General features: G+C 45.9%; 1 long non-coding RNA gene across 1 annotated transcript in view; it reads right to left on the reverse strand.

Moving 5' to 3' along the window:
- Positions 1-22,393, reverse strand: part of LOC126237239 (uncharacterized) — a 570,495-nt gene that overhangs the window by 547,386 nt on the left and 716 nt on the right. The window lies entirely within an intron of this gene.

The following is a 22,393-nucleotide window of genomic DNA, read 5'->3' on the forward strand; positions in this document are numbered from 1 at the left end:
TTGAGGACAATATTATGGAAATGGAAGAGGAGGTAGATGAAGATGAAATGGGAGATATGATACTGCGTGAAGAGTTTGACAGAGCACTGAAAGACCTAAGTCCCGGGAGTAGACAACATTCCATTAGAACTACTGACAGCCTTGGGAGATCCAGTCCTGACAAAACTCTACCATCTGTTGAGCAAGATGTTTGAGACAGGCGAAATTCCATCAGACTTCAGGAATAATATAATAATTCCAATCCCAAAGAAAGCAGGTGTTGACAGATGTGAAAATTACCGAACTATCAGTTTAATAAGTCACGGATGCAAAATACTAACGCGAATTCTTTACAGACGAATAGAAAAACTGGTAGAAGCCGGTCTCGGAGAAGATCAGTTTGGATTCCGTAGAAATATTGGAACACGTGAGGCAATACTGACCCTACGACTTATTTTAGAAGAAAGATTAAGGAAAGGCAAACCTACGTTTCTAGCGTTTGTAGACTTAGAGAAAGCTTTTGAGAATATTGACTGGAATACTCTCTTTCAAATTCTGAAGGTGGCAGGAGTAAAATACAGGGAGCGAAAGGCTATTTAAAATTTGTACAGAAAGCAGATGGCAGTTATAAGAGTCGAGGGACATGAAAGGGAAGCAGTAGTTGGGAAGGGAGTGAGGCAGGGTTGTAGCCTCTCCCCGATACTATTCAATCTGTATATTGAGCAAGCAGTAAAGGAAACGAAAGAAAAGTTCGGAGTAGGAATTAAAATCCATGGAGAAGAAATAAAAACTTTGAGGTTCGCCGATGACATTGTAATTCTGTCAGAGACAGCAAAGGAAGAGCAGTTGAACGGAATGGACAGTGTCTTGAAAGGAGGGTATAAGATAAACATCAACAAAAGCAAAACGAGGATAATGGAATGTAGTCGAATTAAGTCGGGTGATGCTGCGGGAATTAGATTAGGAAATGAGACACGTAAAGTAGTAAAGGAGTTTTGCTATTTGGGGAGCAAACTAACTGATGATGGTCGAAGTAGAGAGGATGTAAAATGTAGACTGGCAATGGCAAGGAAAGCGTTTCTGAAGAAGAGAAATTTGTTAACATCGAGTATAGATTTAAATGTCAGGAAGTCGTTTCTGAAAGTATTTGTATGGAGTGTAGTGACTCGTGGACGATAAATAGTCTGGACAAGAAGAGAATAGAAGCTTTCGAAATGCGGTGCTACAGAAGAATGCTGAAGATTAGATGGGTAGATCACATAACTAATGAGGAGGCATTGAATAGAATTGGGGAGAAGAGGAGTTTGTGGCACAACTGGACCAGAAGAAGGGAGCGGTTGGTAGGACATGTTCTGAGGCATCAAGGGATCACCAATTTAGTACTGGAGGGCAGCGTGGAAGGTAAAAATCGTAGAGGGAGACCAATAGATGAATACACTAAGCAGCTTCAGAAGGATGTAGGCTGCAGTAGGTACTGGGAGATGAAGCAGCTTGCACAGGATAGAGTAGCATGGTGAGCTGCATCAAACCAGTCTCAGGACTGAAGACCACAACAACAACAACAACAACAACAAGATGAAAGCAACCACGACAAGAACAGCGACAATTTTCCTACATTCGAATTCATTTAGATATGCATAATTCGCTCACGGCCAACGGCCTTGTCGCAGTGGTAACATCGATTCCTGTCTGATCACCGAAGATAAGCTCTGTTGGTCTTGGCTAGCATTTCAATGGGCAACCGCCCGGTCTGCCGAGCGCAGCAGGGTCTGCTCAGCCCTTGTGAGTCAAATTGAGGAGCTACTTGACTGAGAAGTGGCGGCTCCTGTCACGAAAACTGAGAACGGCCGGTAGAGCAGTGTGCTGACCACCTGCCCCTCTGTAACGCATCCAGTGACGCCAAAAGGCTGAGGATGACGCGGCGGTCGGTCAGAACGGCTGGACCTTCCGAGGCCTGTTCAAACGGAGTTGAGGTTCTTCTAATTCATTCACAAGTCCGTAGACCAATACTCTGACCACGATTGACACCTGGATCATACCGAGGACATCGCCCAGGTGCCGTTAGAGATCAAATACAATATCGCGGCCAGTAGGCTTGGCATTTACGTTGAAGCGTGCATTTCTAGTAGCGCTCCCATATTTTTGTACAACCCCTGTAAAAGCATGTTCCATGCAATCACTTTGTTGAAATATTTTTCATCGTTCGCGGTTGGAAAACGAAATGGGAAGAATGCTGCTGGAACGTGTATTCTGACATATGGTTGCCTGAGTACGAATGAAGATGTAGATGACCTCATTCGTGAAGTACACTTCTCGACGACAGGTAATTTCACCGGCCCTCTGAGCTGCCGTCCCCACCACCACCACTGTGTGTGTGTGTGTGTGTGTGTGTGTGTGTGTGGCGTCGGGAGGTGGGGAGCAGTCGCGATAGCATCGCGTGATTAGGCCGGCGCGGCGCGGCGGCAAAGTGCGTGTTGCTGTTGAGGGGGTGGGCAGAGCAGGCGCTCAGCAATCTGCACGGACCATCTGCCTAGCCGACAACCAGCCGCTGTCCTGCCGCGGCGAGCGGGTAGCAGCTGCGGCGAGAAAGGGGAGGGAAAAAAAGAAAGAGGGAAAAAAAGTTTCCTCAGAATATGGTAATGCCGCTGATTCATCTTAATTTCTCGTGTCCAGACTTGACAGACATCCGACCGCCCTGCACGAAGAAAGCTAATCAAAAAAAGTTGGCGGGGCTCTGCGGTAAGGGCCCCATGAGTTGGCGATATTAAAACCTCGCGCTGCGGGTGGACAATAATGAAGGGTGCAGTTGCGTATAGGTTCAGCCTGTGGTGGAAGTGGCGCGTCATCGTATAAATATTGATTCTGAGGTTCAATAGAGTGCTGTATCAGATTTGATGACACGCAAAATACACAGCTGTGGGTAGTGCTGTAGTAGGTAGCTCAGTACCCTTCTAAGTTTTCAAATATTGTTAGAGAAATGTCTTATTGACCTACAACAGTGGCCGGCCGCAGTTGTCGACGTGTTCTAGGCGCTTCAGTCCGGAACCACGCGGCTGCTACGGTCGCAGGTTCGAATCCTGCCTCCGGCATGGATGTGTGTGTTGTCGTTAGGTTAGTTAGGTTTACGTAGTTTTAAGTGTAGGGGGCTGATGACCTCAGCTGATAGGTCCCATAGTGCTTAGAGCCATTTGAACCATCTGAATCTAGAACAGTGACTCCCAGCCTGTGGGTAATCCCCCTCCCCCAGGGGTAAAATGAAATTTATTAGGGCGTATAAACAAAGGGGTTTGATTGCAATATGTCACGAAACTAAATTATTTTTAAGAGATCATTACTATTATTATTTTTTCCTTAGTCACAACCGATTACGTAAGTTACCAACAATGGGACAATGTGGCGAAGATTATAGCTTGTGAAAAGAAAATAGGAACAATATCTTCCTCACATAGTTAATCCAATACAAACATACTTTGCACTTGGTTCCATGCCTCTGTGACAGTAAAAATGATACATAAGAGAACTGCTGACTCGGACGGCCACCCATCGAAGTGGCACCCAACCGCGACACCCTTTAACTTAGGTGATCTGACGGGAACCCGTGTTACCACTGCGGCACGGCCGCTGGCGCACACATTTTAATTCTCATTGTTATTAGTGGCAGTAATCAGACACAAAGCGTTGTCATGAAGGCTTCCAATTTCTGTAGGTTCAAAAGTAAGTACTCCAGCATGGAAGCTATTTACAAACAATAAGTGTAAGGTTCAAATGGCTCTGAGCACTATGGGACTCTACTGCTGTGGTCATCAGTCCCGTAGAACTTAGAACTACTTAAACTGAACTAACCTAAGGCCATCACACACACCCATGCCCGAGGCAGGATTCGAACCTGCGACCGTAGCAGCAGCGCGGCTCCGGACTGGAGCGCCTAGAACCGCACGGCCACCGCGGCCGGCCTAAGTGTAAGGAATGGTGCTGAAGAAGCAATAGTGTGTAACAGGTGTCTACCCTCATTGTGGATAATTAGCTTTATGAAGAGGAGTCGACGGTAGCACTCTATATTCACTGAGAATTGCTTCGTCATTCTATACCAAAAGTCGTTAGAAATAAGCAGTGCCAGTTGTATCATACACTTATTAGTTACTGCTGTAATAAAATACATTGAAAAATTTTTTTTCGTTATTTTGAAAGCAAAATTGTTGAAATGAAATTATTTTTCGTTCTACAGTTCAGTTAGACGCTAATGTTGCTCATGGTGAAGGCACCGGGGGCTGGATGGGGTAGGGAGTTACTAATTAGTATTTAAGTACACGATCGTTCCAATAACGATACTATGCCAGTAACAATTGCATCCAGCCACTTCAATGGTACTTCATACAATTCAACTAAGCGGTTTAAAAGAGACAATCCTCTCAACAGATTGTTAACAGTTTATGGCGTTCGTTAAGTAAATGAACAGTTTTAAGCGTTTAGTATTTCTTGGAAGTGATAGCTAGGAAGTCGAGAGGCTTGGTATCCACAGCTCAAGAAGTGGAAAGAGGTGTTGCACAGGTGCGGTGCATACGTAAGACGAGAGACGTTGCATATGTAAGGTGAGGGCCCGTAGTTCAATACGCTTTTTATTGTTTTATTTAATAACCGCCACAAATTGTCAGCAACTTGATGACGAAAGCATTGTCTCTTGAACCCTATCAAGTACTACTAAAGTAGCAAAGCGTTGTCATGAAGCTTTCCAATTTCTGTATAACAACCGCCATGTAGCATCCCAAATGTAGATAATATTAAATTACTATTGTGCACTTGGAAATAAATCAAAGCGTTTGCAAGTATCAGATATACTAATTTTCGTCACTTAACGTGGCTGAACTGAAATAATTCTATATCAGTCTTGGAACAACCAGTCACTTCAGTAAGCTTACAAATGCTGCTCGGTACAACAGTTCAAGCATACAGCTTCCTTAGTCTTACAGAAAATTATTTTTATGTGCACTACGAAAGATTTTGCTTCGCAGTTGACTCACGCGACGAATATCTAATAACTAAACTACAGCTGTATTTACTGACGGTCAGGAGCAGTCTGACCTTACAATGAGTACGAATATTGTTCTGTGTGTTTATTCCCTATAAACGATTAACACACGAACTGGTAGCGTCGCTAACCTTTACGTGAGCTATCTAGCTAGAAAACTGCGTTAACTGCGCAATATATATGCGAATAATTGTACAAACGCCACAAATACACTTTGCTACCTCTACGAACGGCTGAAACTCCGTAGCATTTGAGCCTTTAGGGCACGCTTGAAGGATAAGGCGGATACGTAATACTAGTAATTTCAGGGGCGACAATTAGTTTCTAATCAGCGTCGTGGGCAAGAAGTTATTAGTCTTAGAAACGGACGACACTCGCAGATTGATGATTCGAGATGGATTTGCAGATGTGTTTAGGTGAATCATTCGGTTTAATGTTCTCCGCATTCACTGAAGGTCAGGATTCTGTTCTGGGGTGCGTATTTGAATGGTCCAAATGGCTCTGAGCACTATGGGACTTAACATCTGAGGTCATCAGTCCCGTAGAACTTAGAACTACTTAAACCTAACTAACCTAAGGCCATCACACACATCAATGCCCGAGGCAGGATTCGAACCTGCGACCATAGCAGTCGAGCGGTTCCGGACTGAAGCGCCTAGAACCGCTCGGCCACCACGGCCGGCTGCGTATTTGATGTCAAGGAGGTGAAATATATGAGCAGTTTTTTTAAACAGTTTCTGCTCAAAATCCCCATTTCGTATGTTTGCTGTCGACACCTTCTATACACGTTTACATGGTAACCTATACAGGATAGTCCATTGATAGTGACCGGGCCAAATATCTCACGAAATAAGCATCAAACGAAAAAACTGCAAAAAAACGAAACTCGTCTAGCTTGAAGGGGGAAAACAGATGGCGCTATGGTTGGCCCGCTAGATGGCGCTGCCATAGGTCAAACGGATATTAACTGCGATTTTTAAAAATAGGAACCCCCATTTTTTGTTACATATTCGTGTAGTACGTAAAGAAATATGAATGTTTTAGTTGGACCACTTTTTTCGCTTTATGATAGATGGCGCTGTAATAGTCACAAACGTATAAATACGTGGTATCACGTAACATTCCGCTAGTGCGGAAGGTATTTGCTTCGTGATACATTACCCGTTTTAAAATGGACCGATTGCCAATAGCGGGAAAGGTCGATATCGTGTTGATGTATGGCTATTGTGACCAAAATACCCAACGGGCATGTGCTATGTATGCTGCTCAGTATTCTTGACGACATCATCCAAGTGTCCGGACCGTTCGCCGGATAGTTACGTTATTTAAGGAAACAGGATGTGTTCAGCCACATGTGAAATGTCAACCACGACCTGCAACAAATGATGATGTCCAAGTAGGTGTTTTAGCTGCTGTTGCGGCTAATCCGCATATCAGTAGCAGACAAATTGAGCGAGAATCGGGAATCTCAAAAACGTCGGTGTTGAGAACGCTACATCAACATCGATTGCACCCGTACCATTTTTCTATGCACCAGGAATTGCATGGCGACGACTTTGAACGTCGTGTACAGTTCTGCAACTGGGCACAAGAGAAATTACGGGACGATGACAGATTCTTTGCACGCGTTCTATTTAGCCACGATGCCTCATTCACGAACAGTGGTAACGTAAACCGGCATAATATGCACCATTGGGCAACGGAAAATCCACAATGGCTGCGACAAGTGGGACATCAGCGACCTTGGCGGGTTAATGTGTGGTGCGGCATTATGGGAGGAAGGGTAACTGGCCCTCATTTTATCGATGGCAATCCAAATGGTACAATGTTTGCTGATTTCCTACGTAATGTTCTACCGATGTTACTACAAGATGTTTCACTGCATGACATAATGGCGATGTACTTCCTACATGATGTATGTCCAGCACATAGCTCGCGTGCGGTTGAAGCGGTACTGAATAGCATAATTCATGAAGGGTGGATTGGTCGTCGAAGCACCATACCATTGCCTGCACGTTCATCGGATCTGACGTCCCCGGATCTGACGTCCCCAGATTTCTTTCTGTGGGGAAAGTTGAAGGATATTTGCTATCGTGATCCACCGAGAACGCCTGACAACATGCGTCAGCGCACTGTCAATGCATGTGCGAACATTACGGAAGGCGAACTACTCGCTGTTGAGAGGAATGTCGTTACACGTATTGCCAAATGGTTCAAAATGGCTCTGAGCACTATGCGACTTAACTTCTGAGGTCATCAGTCGCCTAGAACTTAGAACTAATTAAACCTAACTAACCTAATGACATCACACACATCCATGCCCGAGGCAGGATTCGAACCTGCGACCGGAGCGGTCACTCGGTTCCAGACTGCAGCGCATAGAACCGCACGGCCACTCTCGCCGGTCGTATTGCCAAATGCATTGAGGTTGACGGACATCATTTTGAGCATTTATTGCATTAATGTGGTATTTACAGGTAATCACGCTGTAACAGCATGCGTTCTCAGAAATGATAAGTTCACAAAGGTACATGTATCACACTGGAACAACAGAAAAAAAATGTTCAAACGTACCTAAGTTCTGTACTTTAATTTAAAAAACCCACCTCTTACCAACTGTCCGTCTAAAATTGTGAGCCATATGTTTGTGACTATTACAGCGCCATCTATCACGAAGCGAAAAAAGTGGTCCAACTAAAACATTCATATTTCTTTACGTACTACACGTATATGTAACAAAAAATGGGAGTTCCTATTTTTAAAAAACGCAGTTGATATCCGTTTGACCTATGGCAGCGCCATCTAGCGGGCCAACCATAGCGCCATCTGGTTTCCCCCTTCAAGCTAGACGAGTTTCGTTGTTCGTAGTTTTTTCGTTTGACGCTTATTTCGTGAGATATTTGGCCCTGTCACGATCAATGGACCACGCTGTATATTGTGATATTTCCTTAGTGTACAGTCAACTATGAAATGGTGGAACGGAATAATCTGATTGTTTATGTTACGACTCTCGGCTGTATCCCTTTGTATGTCTTGTCATCAGTTTTTGGTCTATATACGATCACATAAGCTATACCTTATAGCAATATATTCATGGATTTCACAAACAACGAATTAAAACACACAATTTTCCCTTCATGCACTTCAGCGTTCCTTCTTTTCTTTTCCGTTTTACATTTTTCAGCAAGTGCAAAGACTGGCTGAAACAGAGTTCCTCTATTGACAGAAATACGCTCTCGCTTGGCTTTCACGTATCTGTGAGTAAACAACAGCAGGGAAAAAGATAGGAATCAAAAGCAACACATTGCATACAAAAAGAGGTAACAAAATTAATAAATATTTTCGATTATTACCAACATGATAAATATATGTTTACCAAACATTTCAGCGAAAAGTTTATGAATGTCCACAAACGCATACATGACTACACAGGTACGCGGAGGGAAATTAATTCCGACCACATAATAAGCTCATTTTGTCGCAAAAATCAGTGGCACTGCTTCGCGCAGCGATCGACGGTTTGTGGCGTGATCGCTTTCCCGTGACACAAATGTGTCCTGATGCCAATCACATCCCGACCATTCCAATATGTTAATCTCAATAAACAAACGCTCTTATTTTTCATACTGTTTCGTTGGCATTTCACATACCGAAAACAGCAATGTAAACCGCATGTACGTATGACTCGAGCTAGAAGCACATCAAAGCCACGGACGTAAGCTCGATATTTACAGCATTATTGAACCATTTTAAGTTGGTCTGTAGCTGGACATTCGATGGCAGTGTCAAACATTAGTTACATCACACAGATATGAGAAAGGCTCTAAGTCAGAGCCGGCCAAACGTTGCACAGTGTGAAGACGTGCGGAAGTGCTGCACATGTCCGCACGTGTGCGCCAGCGAGCGACAGCGACATCTGTTATTAGACATGTGTCCTAAATGAACGGCGGCGGCTCCACTTCCCTGTTTATGTGGTACAAGAAAGAACGCAACATACCCAGTCTGGTTTACCCCTTAACAGATAAGTACTGAGAAATAACAGGTACTGTGAAAAAGCAAAGGACGGGAGATCTATGTTCAGTCGATTAAAAATGACTGGGAACTGTAATTCTTTTTTGTAGCCGTTGGTGAAAACTCACAGCGTTTGCTATGCCGCCGAATTATAGGCGACCAGCGTATGTTTTCAATTGAAAGATACTGTCGGCAGCTCGTGATCGTGTGGTAGCGTTCTCGCTTCCCACGCCCGGGTTCCCGGGTTCGATTCCCGGCGGGGTCAGGGATTTTTTTCTGCCTCGTGATGAGTGGGTGTTGTGTGCTGTCCTTATATTAGTTAGGTTTAAGTAGTTCTAAGTTCTAGGGGACTGATGACCATAGATGTTAAGTCCCGTAGTGCTCAGAGCCATTTTTTTTTTTTTTTTTGAAAGACACTACGATACATATCACAAAGACCAGTGTAGTGTACTCAACAGTGAAGAACGGCAAGCAAAATTAAATGTCGTTAAGAAAATGGATGAGACACATGAACTCGATTTTACTGCACTTCAAAGTAACTGTTACTTCTTGAACTCTTAGTTTCTCGTGTTACATTTATGTCTATTTTACTGTACGCTGTACAATGTACTGCTTTCAAATTTCCAGAATGACAACCACACTAAATCTTCGCTGCGAGAAAGTTTTAAAATCGCATTAAGAATTGCACAATCTGGGAAACCCTTTCCTGAAGGGAAGTTTGTGAAAGGATGTCGCATTGATGCTGCAGAGCTTGTGTGTCCCACGAACGTTAGCAGGTTTCAAGAAACCAGTCTATCCAGACAAACAGTGACAAGATGTATCAGTGCTATGGCCGGCGATTTGCACAGGCAGCTAATAAATAAGGCTAAAGACGTTGTTGCTTTCTCTGTCGCGCTCGATGATGCAACAAAAAAATGTTTCAAATGGCTCTGACCAATATGGGACCAACTGCTGAGGTCATCAGTCCCCAAGAACTTAGAACTACTTAAACCTAACTAACCTAAGGATTTCACACACATCCATGCCCGAGGGAGGATTCGAACATCCGACCGTAGCGGTCGCGCGGTTCCAGACTGTATCGCCTAGAACCGCTCGGCCACTTTTTTTTTCAGTTACCGTGGATGACCATGCAGCTTTGCTAGAAATGAAATGATAATTAAATGAACACCCTAGCTGCAAGCAGGCGTTGATGTACTTCATTGGGGACACGTTGAAAATGTGTGCCCCGACCGGGACTCGAACCCGGGATCTCCTGCTTACATGGCAGACGCTCTATCCATCTTTTCTTTTTAGCGCTTTTTTTATACTGGTTTCTCCTTCCAGTAAACAAAAATGAGTCTCCTTCGCCTTGTTGGCGAAGAAGCAATCTTTTGGAACAAAAAAAAAGTTTCTCAAAGCCAAACTCAAATTTCTTTTTCCTTTAAGAACAAATTGTGAGGAATAAATAAGGAAAAGTTGTTTTTTTGTTGCAAAAGAAAACAAAGACGCCAATTATACTGGTTTCTCCTTCCAGTAAACAAAAATGAGTCTCCTTCGTCTTGTTGGCGAAGAAGCAATCCTTTGGAACAAAAAAAAGTTTCTCAAAGCCAAAATCAAATTTCTTTTTCCTTTAAGAACAAACTATGAGGAATAAATAAGGAAAAGCTTTGTAAGTCATCGTGCGACTTGTAGCTAAAGTCCAGTTCTTACAGGAGCTCTTGAAGTGTATCCGCCTACAGCATGCCAGCTCGTCCAAACGTGTCTTCTCCTGGCGTAGGCGTGGGTTCTGGGTAGCAGATCTGTTCAGGTCGGTTCGTTTTATACAGTTTTCAGCTTCTCAGGGCTTGGACGTTCCAGCTACTAGGTGGCTAATCGAAAGTGCTCCGTAAGAAATTGGAAAAATATTGTTTATAGCGTGGGTTGCGTATCAGGACGCAGTGTCGTTCGTTGAGATAAGTCCAATATCCTAGCGTAGATTTGTCGCCAGAAGTAAAAAGATAGCGGATCGTGTGGCCACAGATCCAATTCACAGAGTTAGTTTTGGCGGAGGGGTAGAAAGTCTTATCGGGGTACAATAGCATGTGGACGTCGATCTGAGCCGGTGTCTGGCGAGTAAGAAACGCCAAAATTCGCCGCGCAAGTGTCCAGACGTCTAGCGCTGTGCCACAGTGGAACCGGTGGACATCCGTGTCATCCACTCCACAGTGGGTGCAGAGGGATGAATCGGCGAGATAGATGCGGTGCAGACGATCTCGGTTAACTTGTTTGCCATTCACGGTGATGTACCACGCTGATTGAATGTCTGATTCGAGAAAACGCGCATAGATCGCCTTCCATATGTGTCGCCACACGTACTGTGGATTCTTACGTTCGATGGGGTTGGACGGGCGGCACTGTTGTAACAATTCGGAGACTGTTTTCGTGAGGTACAAACGTGGAAGTGGTAAGGACCGGTAGATATAACTGAACTCCAGGAAAAATCGTTGGATGTAATAAAAGGGGGTTGGAATGGTCGATACCAGTACTGGGGCGGACAAGGAGGCCGGTGCAAAGTTGTGAAGCAGGAGGCTAGTAAGGCTCTGTGGGCAACGATGCCAAAGTTTTAGTTGGGAGCTGACGTATAGTGCCTTGACACGAGTCGGCACGTGGATGAGTCCCACCCCGCCACGATCTCGTGGCAGTGCAAGGGATTCATACTGCACCTTGAATAACATCCCCGAGCTGACGAAGGAGCCGAAAGCCATCAACAGTCGTCGCGCCAGGAGATTTGGGACTGGTAGTACTTGAGCCACGTGTGGTATACGGGAAGCATGATACATGTTCACGTACTGCGCGCGTTGGATAACGTCGAGAGCTCGTAGCCGGTGATCTGCGACATTTGCTCTGATTGCCTGTAGCAAGCGTCTGCCATTGATAGTCGCTGAGCGGCGCAGATCTGCTGTGAAATCAAGTCCAAGACACCGTATGGTGGCGGCGACACGAAGGGGGGCAGCGCATCTCTCCGGCAAGCCCTCACCAATGAGCAGGACCTTGGATTTTGACACGTTGAGGCAGCTCCCCGACGCTTCGCCGTAAGTCGCCACCCACCTCAGTGCTGCTCGTACTTCATCTTCACTATGTCGTCTGCGTAGGCTGTACAACAAAAACGGTGGCCTTGCACAGCCATGCCTTCCAAACGTTGGCGCATGCCCTGGAGCAGGGGTTCCAAGGCGAAAGCATACAAAATCGTGGAAAGAGGGCATCCTTGACGTACAGATCGTGCGATGACCAGGGACGGTGTAAGACGACCATTGTACAAGATTTTAGAGGTTGCACTACTCAACAGGCGCATAATCACCGTTACAATACCGCCAGGAAAACCCATATGCTGAAGAACTGTCCGTAAATAGAAGTGGTCAACACGGTCGAAAGCCTGGCTAAAGTCCAGTGAAGCCAAGGCGCCAGGGAGACGCTGATGATGCGCTAAGGCTATCATGTCTCTGTAACGGCAAAGGGCCGTACGGATGTTGTTGTCGCCTCCTAGGGAAGTCTGGTCGCAGGATGTGACGTAACAGGTGACCTTCTTGAGTCTCGATGCCAGTAGCCGTGTGAATATTTTCATGTCGCTGTTGAGCAAAGTAATTGGTCGATAGTCCTGGACCCTCGATAACCCGCGCGGTTTATGTACGGGGATAATAATTCCTTCTAGAAAGGCGCTCGGGACCACTGTCATCGGTGACATCAGCTCTTGTGCGATTGCCGTCCACGTGGAAGCCAACAAATAGCGAAAACTTTTATAAAATTCGATGGGGATACCGTCAGGTCCAGGAGATCTGTTATCGGAACCCTCCTTGATAGCGTCTAGCACTTCATCGGTGGTTACGTCGTCTTGGAGGTCATGCACTGCATCCTCTGGAAGAGTGTTCGTAGTAAGCCGAGCGACTTCTGTGATCAGTGCTGCAGAATGCGGTACGGCTGCGTATAGCCCGGCAAAATGAGCATGGAGAGCACGACCGATGCTTTGTTGGGTGTCGTGCCGGCGCCCTTCCACATCAGTGAGGACTTGGATCAGAGCTCGTCGTCGTCGTTGTCTTTCCTGAAGGAGGTGGTACATCGACGGACGTTCTTGAGGGATTCGATTAGAAGCTCGAGAACGGACTACAGTGCCTTCCAAGTTACGCCGCATGATCAAGGAGATCTGCTCCTTCGTGCGATGGACCATCGACTGCCGGGCTGGCGAGAAAGGCATCGTCGTACAGTCTCGTAGAATGGTGTAGTAGAAGTGCAGGGTATTAGTTTGCCACGCCTTTAATTCCTTCCCATAACTCATCAGAGTCTTCCTGAGGGTCGGCTTTGCACAGGAGAGCCACCATGATAAGGTGGAGTCATAGGCTTCTCGACGATGGTGGCAGCGTGCCCACGCTTCTTCGAACATACGGCGACAGTCTGAGGAGGTCAGGTGAGCGACATTGAGTTTCCACTGACCACGACTATGCCACACTTGCTGTCGGGCGAGAGTGACGTCACAGAGGTACGCATCATGGTCTGAAAAGACCAAGGGCCAGACTTCCGCATGACGTGTGCCATCAGCAAGGGAGCGGGTAACGTAGATGCGATCTATGCGGCTTGACGAGTGAGAGGTGTAGAATGTATAGCCCGGTTGAATTCCGTGGAGCTTCTTCCACGTGTCAAAAAGTCGGAGACGGTCGATGACCACTGAGAGAGATGCACAAGGGGAATGTCGCGGGAGTTGGTCCGCGGGCTCTTGTGTCGAGTTAAAATCCCCACCGAGTACCAAATCGTCCTGCGGACCGGTGAATAGGGGCGTGACGCTTTCGGCAAAAAAAGTTTGTCGGTCATGACGGCGGCCAGTGCCGGACGGAGCGTAGATATTAATAATACGCACGCCGAACAGTGTGAGGGCCATACATCGCGCAGTGGGGAGGTAGATGACGTCCTCTGCAGGGAGTCCGTCGCGTAGCAGGATGGCGACGCCGCTACCGGTATCGGATGCGGGGGAAACATGGGCGTTGTATCCGGTGGGAACTAGGAATTCAGCCACAAACACCTCTTGTAAGAGTGCTATATCCACATCCGCAGAGTAAATAGTGTCTCTGAACATGGCCAGTTTATGGGGGGCACGAATGGTGGCAAGATTCATCGTGGCGATACGATATCGTTGTGTGCGGCCGTCCTCAGTATTTGCAGAACGTGCGGTAGAAGTAGCCGGCAGGTGGAGACCCGCCGGTGGTCCCTCAGTGGTGATAATTACTGGCGGGGCGCCAGCCCCAGTGTCGCCGAGGTGGACTCCTGTGCAGACACGCTGGCAGTCTGTTCCGCTTCTTCTTCAACGTCATCGGCCCAGGAAGCTGACGACGTGGACATGTGACGGTCACGTACTTCCGGAACGGGTGTTGTGGATTCCGCAACATGAGTGGCAGGGGGACCGCCGGCATCATTCGTGGACAACGGCGAGGACACGTCCCTGGCTGGGAGAGTAGGCGTCACAGGAGGGGCGCCTGGTGCTGCCACATCGCGTGACTGGACGCAATGTGGGAGATCACCGTCAGACATCAGGTCGACATCTCGTAGGGCCGTCTGAGAAAGGGCGTCATCGGAAGGCGTTCGTCGTCGTTTCCTGTGTTTACGAGGCGACCGCTGTTTTCTGATGTGGCCTTCTGAATCAGAATGTGGTCGCCCGTCGTCTGATGCCGAACCAGTCTGGACAAAGGCAGACGTCGGCACGACACCGAGGTCGACGTCCATGTTTCCTACACGAACATCGGTTTCGGTCTGCAAACCGGACGGTCCTGAAGCGAGCACTGGAGGCGACGCCGTGCTTGTGTCCTCGGCGCGTTGTGCTGCGGCGGGTGGCGTTGACGAAGCTGCTGACGCAATTGAGATTGGTACGACGAGGTCCTGTGCAACCTTGGCGTAGGTGATGGGTAAGGACGTGACCGTCGAAGCCTGGGTCTCTTCACGTAACGGCGTCTGAATTAAACAGCGGTGTAAGCATTCGGAGCGTACATGTCCCTCCTGGCCACATCCTGCGCACGTTCGTGGCTGTCCATCATACATGACGGTGGCCCTCACACCGCCAATCAGCAGCTACGATGGGACATGTTTCGTCAGCTCAATTTTTATTTGCCGGACGCCATTTAATACGGGGTAGGTGGTAAATGTTTGCCACTTCTCCGCGACGTGACCCAAGACGGTGCCATATGGTTGGAAAGCGGCAATGACCACATCCTGAGGCACCTCGAACGGGAGCTCAAACACCCGCAATGTCCGGAGACCGAATCCAGCATGGGCGACTGTCACAGCACCCATATGTCCATCAGAGTGTTTAAATTTCAGTCCGGTGGCATGACGGTGAATGATGTCATTGCAAAGTTCCTCCGTCGACATCTTGATGTAGACAACACTTCCAGTGATGGAAAAATGTATGCCTAGTACGTCCTGGGGGTTCAAACGTAGATCCTCACGTATAAACTGTTCGACTTCGAATGCTCTGGGTCTTGGATGTTCGGCCTGAAACGTTACTTTGATCGTTGCACGGCGGTACGAGTGCGCCATGGTGTACGTTAGTACTGGACTCGATAGACACAAACACCGCGACGCGGAAGTAAACACCGCCGAGAGCGGAACGTCGGAAGGCGCGCGGAGCAGCTCCGCACGCTAGCACGGCTGCGAGCCGATTGTGTCCCACTTCGGCCGGCGATGAAGCAACAGATCTTACAGATACAGCCCAGGTTTCAAAAATGGTTCAAATTGCTCTGAGCACTATGGGACTCAACTGCTGTGGTCATAAGTCCCCTAGAACTTAGAACTACTTAAACCTAACTAACCTAAGGACAGCACACAACACCCAGCCATCACGAGGCAGAGAAAATCCCTGACCCCGCCGGGAATCGAACCCGGGAACCCGGGCGTGGGAAGCGAGAACGCTACCGCACGACCACGAGATGCGACAGCCCAGCTTTGATATACATACGAGATGTCGATAATGCACTTTGTGTAACAGAGGACGTTTTGAACTCAGTGCCTTTGAAAGGGACTACTACAAGCGCGGACTTACTCCAAACTGTCGAGCAAGCGATTGATGGTGTCGGTATGGACTGGAATCGGTTAGTCTCAGTGACCACAGATGGAGCACCATCAATGCAAGGCCATCAGAGAGGACTCATAGCACGGATGCGCAAAAAGCTAGGGCGCACAGACGAGACGTTGTATGGAATTCACTGCATTCTGCATCGAAAGGCGCTTTGTGCAAAATCAGTAACGTTAGCAAACTTCATGCAAATTTTTGTGCGTACTGTAAACTATCTGAAGACACATGGGCTTACGCATCGCCAGTTTCGGTGGTTCTTGGAGGAATTAGGAGCGGAGTACGGCGACATACCTTTCTATACCGAAGTACGCTGGCTCAGTCGAGTTAAAATGATGAAAATATTTTTTGATTTACGTATGGTCATAGTAACATTCTTACATGAGAAGGGAAAAAGTGAACCTATGTTGGAAGACCCTTGTTGGATATCAGACCTTGCATTTATCGTGGACATTACGTCTCACATGTACAGCCTGAACTCAGTTTGCAAGGTGGAAATAATTTAATTTCTGACATGTTGGAAAAAGTAAATGCCTTTGAAAGGAAGCTTGCGCATTGGGAGAACCAGCTATTGACAAAAAATACTGCACATTTCCCGACTCTTGGACTGGTCCATAAAAGATTTCAAGAATAGGTGTCAATAATTGTAAAAAATAAGGATTTGTAGGTGTTACGAGTTTGTCTCCTGTCATTCGCCTCTTTGCTCGACCGTTCTCGTCGTCAGTTGAAGATGCTCCGAATGATTTACAGATGGAACTGATCGACCTACAGTGCAATACAAGAGTGAAGGACAAGTTCTTTGCAGTGCGAAGCACAAAAGAATTCTACGAAAATGTTTCACAATAAGAATTTCCACGCCTACACTGAGAAGCCGCGAGAGTTATGTTCATGTTCGGGTCGACATACACTCCTGGAAATGGAAAAAAGAACACATTGACACCGGTGTGTCAGACCCACCATACTTGCTCCGGACACTGCGAGAGGGCTGTACAAGCAATGATCACACGCACGGCACAGCGGACACACCAGGAACCGCGGTGGTGGCCGTCGAATGGCGCTAGCTGCGCAGCATTTGTGCACCGCCGCAGTCAGTGTCAGCCAGTTTGCCGTGGCATACGGAGCTCCATCGCAGTCTTTAACACTGGTAGCATGCCGCGACAGCGTGGACGTGAACCGTATGTGCAGTTGACGGACTTTGAGCGAGGGCGTATAGTGGGCATGCGGGAGGCCGGGTGGACGTACCGCCGAATTGCTCAACACGTGGGGCGTGAGGTCTCCACAGTACATCGATGTTGTCGCCAGTGGTCGGCGGAAGGTGCACGTGCCCGTCGACCTGGGACCGGACCGCAGCGACGCACGGATGCACGCCAAGACCGTAGGATCCTACGCAGTGCCGTAGGGGACCGCACCGCCACTTCCCAGCAAATTAGGGACACTGTTGCTCCTGGGGTATCGGCGAGGACCATTCGCAACCGTCTCCATGAAGCTGGGCTACGGTCCCGCACACCGTTAGGCCGTCTTCCGCTCACGCCCCAACGTCGTGCAGCCCGCCTCCAGTGGTGTCGCGACAGGCGTGAATGGAGGGACGAATGGAGACGTGTCGTCTTCAGCGATGAAAGTCGCTTCTGCCTTGGTGCCAATGATGGTCGTATGCGTGTTTGGCGCCGTGCAGGTGAGCGCCACAATCAGGACTGCATACGACCGAGGCACACAGGGCCAACACCCGGCATCATGGTGTGGGGAGCGATCTCCTACACTGGCCGTACACCACTGGTGATCGTCGAGGGGACACTGAATAGTGCACGGTACATCCAAACCGTCATCGAACCCATCGTTCTACCATTCCTAGACCGGCAAGGGAACTTGCTGTTCCAACAGGACAATGCACGTCCGCATGTATCCCGTGCCACCCAACGTGCTCTAGAAGGTGTAAGTCAACTACCCTGGCCAGCAAGATCTCCGGATCTGTCCCCCATTGAGCATGTTTGGGACTGGATGAAGCGTCGTCTCACGCGGTCTGCACGTCCAGCACGAACGCTGGTCCAACTGAGGCGCCAGGTGGAAATGGCATGGCAAGCCGTTCCACAGGACTACATCCAGCATCTCTACGATCGTCTCCATGGGAGAATAGCAGCCTGCATTGCTGCGAAAGGTGGATATACACTGTACTAGTGCCGACATTGTGCATGCTCTGTTGCCTGTGTCTATGTGCCTGTGGTTCTGTCAGTGTGATCATGTGATGTATCTGACCCCAGGAATGTGTCAATAAAGTTTCCCCTTCCTGGGACAATGAATTCACGGTGTTCTTATTTCAATTTCCAGGAGTGTGTGTTTTTCTCGGTGATGAAAATGAATAAATCAAGGTTTCGATCAAGCATAAGTGATGAAAATCTTCGCAACTGCTTGCGTTTGTCAATGAGCCGTGCTTTTGTGCCCGATATTAACTATATCATTTCTCATGACCAGTGATAAACGTGTCTGGATTTATTCCTTTGATAATTAAAAATTATTGTTTACTAACTGTGCATTATTGCCTCACTCTGCTCCATGTTACATTATTATCAGGAAAATTGGTCATTAAACCGATTGTTCCAATGTATACTTACGTTTAGGTTTTTTTTTTTTTTTTTTTTTTTTTTTTTTTTTTTTTTTTTTTTTTGGTGTGAAGGGCTACGCTCAGCTGAAATCGATAAAACATAACATTCCATCTAATTTTCGGTTATTATGCAGATTTCAGACGGAACTGATGAAAGCTTTAGCAATAATGGTATTGAAATAACAGGTGATCATGGAGAGGTCTGTGGTTATCATTCTGTTCAGAGGTCAGTGAGACAGAAATTATGTGTGTGTAACTGAGGGCACCGAGAATTAGTTAGAAGAAACCTTGCATTAGTTTAATGTTATTTGAAATCATGAATAAGGTTCGTTTGAAGTCGCTAAGGGCTCTCTTTCTTAAATACTAGATCAAAAACGTTACGCGTATTTACATGCCGTCAGTCAAGCTGCCTTAATAAGAACCCACGGTTGTTAACTGTATTACTTGTCTTACTTGGGTAAACTGTTAACATAAATGTAGACGTCTCAATGAGCAGACTGTGACAGTATTTTAAATGTTTAATACGCGAAATACCTTCCCATGGTTGGCTTGCAAGCTGTGGAAAGAGTATCCCAGCAAGTGGATAAAGCGACATCTGTGCGTAGGAACATGCACTACATGAACGCTGACGGCTTTGGCGTGCACGCTATGACCCGAAAGTTGCACATGTGCAAGAGCACCGCAAGCGTGAAGAATTTCTGGCAGGCTCTGCTCTAAGTCGTACAGTAGAGGAACGATTTTGGCATTCGACTGCAGTCATTTACAGGAACGGACTGCGGTACTGAGTTTTTATACTCTCCGATCCATGCTGGAATACTTGTGTTACACTCAGCACGAAATATCTCGCCAGGTGAGCCAATATTGATACGATGATAAGACGTTGTTTTCAAGACCTGTCAGCAGCACAGTGGATATATACGGTAGACTACATATAGTATAAAAAGTGAACAAATAGGTAAAATTGTAGTTCGTGGACAACTATGGAGAAAAGACAGACTTCGATATGGATATATTCGAGTCGAAGCCCAACTAGCCATTATGAGAGCTACACAGGACACAAGACAATAAATAACGTGCACGAAGGATTGAGATGTCGGGATGAGCGCACACTTCTGATATCCCTCTTCAGAGTGGGAATGACAACTGTAAATACTCAGTATGAATGAAGGGAAACATTGAGAGAAAAATACACTAAAAAAAAGTTGAGTCACAAAGAGAGTAACCGAGCGAGGTGGTGCATTGTTAACCCGTGATTCATGAGGTGACTTTTCTATAACGTACACTACGAGGTCGGGTCTCTGGGACCCCAATGTTTAACACGAGATTTAAAGCGCAAATCATTTGAAATGTTTAATTGCCGTTAAAATTATTCAAGTGTTTTTAAATATCCCTTATTGATTTTATTACTCTAAATAGTGCCTGCAGTATTTTACTTTTTATCACACAAAACCATATAACGTTGTACGTTCTTTTTTCTAAAACAGTTCACATAAAGGAAATGTTATAGAACTAACTTTTACATTCTGAAAAATTGTAGTGTCTCTGTAGAAAGTAAATGTTCAGATAAAACTAAATCCCAAGGTTGAAACTTGCACACAAAATTACACTAGATAGTTCCAGAAAGAAACTCTGCAAAACTGACATTTAGTACTGGGATATACATGTTTTTTTTTTCTGTTAACACTCAAAACATATTTGATTTTAATTAATGCTTTAAGAGCTTCTTTGGAGAAACAGAAAGGTTTCCATCACAACAGTCCTGGCGTTCGTCTTGTTCGCTAGTAGAAATGTGGTTACTGGCTATTGTAAAATCGTTGTCTTTTTCGTCTGTTTCTTGACCTACGCCACTGTCATCTTCCTCCATCCACTGATTAACAATTTCATCAAACTTACGATCGATGAAATTCACACGTTTCTGTGACCAAATTTATTATTATACTGAAGAAAAGAAGTACGTAGTTCATGAAGCGCAGTCTAGAAGACTCCGACACGTGTCAGAAACACTTGTGAACAACAAACAACAAAGGCGATAACTCAAACGGCAGTAAAACAATATAGGATAGTGATTTAAGGAAGCTATGTGGAGTTAAGAAGCACTCAGCCACAAATGACCTTGTATAGTGAGCTCGAAACTTTTCGCGCAGTCGTGAGTCAAGGTTTAATCTACTGGTCTCGGATTTGGGAGATGCGAGTTTCAATTCCACATCCAGTTACCAAGGTTTAGGTTCTCCGTTGTCTACCTAAAAATTTCAGGATGATACCTTTGATAATGACACGGCTGATTTCTGTGTACTTTCCCGATTCGAGGTTATCCTACATTCGCAATGACCTCGTCGTCGTCTGGCGGCAAACACTAATCGTCCTTCCTGTGTTTCTTAGACCAGACAACACTATCACTATGCAGTGTTCCGAAATTTCAGAAGAAGTTGGGAGCAATGAAATAGATGTTTTGGTGTAATTAAGTATTTCCCTTACGAAAACGTCACGAGTAGTGTAATCAGCTTCCGAAACCGCTAAGACTTGACGCTGCTTAACGATTTCGTGAGAGGACACACACGTCTGATTTCAATTTAGTTTTTCTTCAGTTTATAGCTGCACTGTGTCAGACCTCTAATAGGGGCTGCAATGCTGTTGAATCTACGAGAAGTGTCATTCAACTGTGTTAAGTGCGGCAGAAGTTGCATCCTACACCTATCCAGCACATCCTTAATGTACGTAGAGATTTGTGTGTGAGCGTGTGAAAATATTAGTATGTAAGTATGTTTTCTCATCTGAAAATCAGATGAACATAATATGCCCTTACTTCTTGCTTGGAAAACTAACCTGTTCTTGGTTCACAATATATACAATGTCGACAGATAGCTACTTAGGTTACTTCCCTTGACAACATGTATGACATTCTATCTAAACTTATCGCTCTTAACAAACATATGTTTCATCTTATGTTGTTCACAGTAAATGAAACTTGTTATATGATGTGAAAAATGAGTGAGGAATGACCACATGGTCTACACTGCAAAGGTGAGACGGTGGACGTGTGTAACTGTGAAAATGTGGAATATGAGTGTGTGAATTTGTGCAGACATCAAAGTGTGATTAATCGTGACTTTGCATTTTGCTGCTATGTTGAGATAATCTTGTGTTGTTGCTGCGTATTCATCCACAAGTGATTAAATTAAGTTGACTGAATAAAGCTCTGTCCGTGTTATGTTGTATGTATAGATGCAATTGAAACTGTGTATACCCTGAATACATCCATACAATGGAAACTGTCCACAGATGTATTAATGAAGAAGTAAAGAAAATCGTACGACATTTGTTGGTAAACACATTCCTGAATATGTGTCATGTGCAGCGTACGATAAGAAGTATGAACCGAGATATTTGACAAAAAAGGAGTCTTCATCAACGTAAAGAAGTAGGTGTCCCCAGCTTACTAATACAATTTCACAGCATTGCTGACGTCGCACTTTTTTCATGCAGAACACAGAACTGTGTAGCTAACAGCAGTATTTATTTATGAGAAGACTTAGAAATTAATATAAATTAATTTAATCAATCGCGATATTTGGAAACCTCTTTATGGTTGGGATTTGAACTCGTATCTCGAGCTTATCCTGAGCTAAACCAACGACGTCATCTGAGCATGCCTTCGGTAAGACACTCCTAGTGTCATAGACATTTCTGTCCCATTACTTCCAAATACTACACTCAA

This window comes from Schistocerca nitens, chromosome 1 (assembly GCF_023898315.1).
Source record: "Schistocerca nitens isolate TAMUIC-IGC-003100 chromosome 1, iqSchNite1.1, whole genome shotgun sequence".
Lineage (NCBI taxonomy): Eukaryota > Metazoa > Arthropoda > Insecta > Orthoptera > Acrididae > Schistocerca > Schistocerca nitens.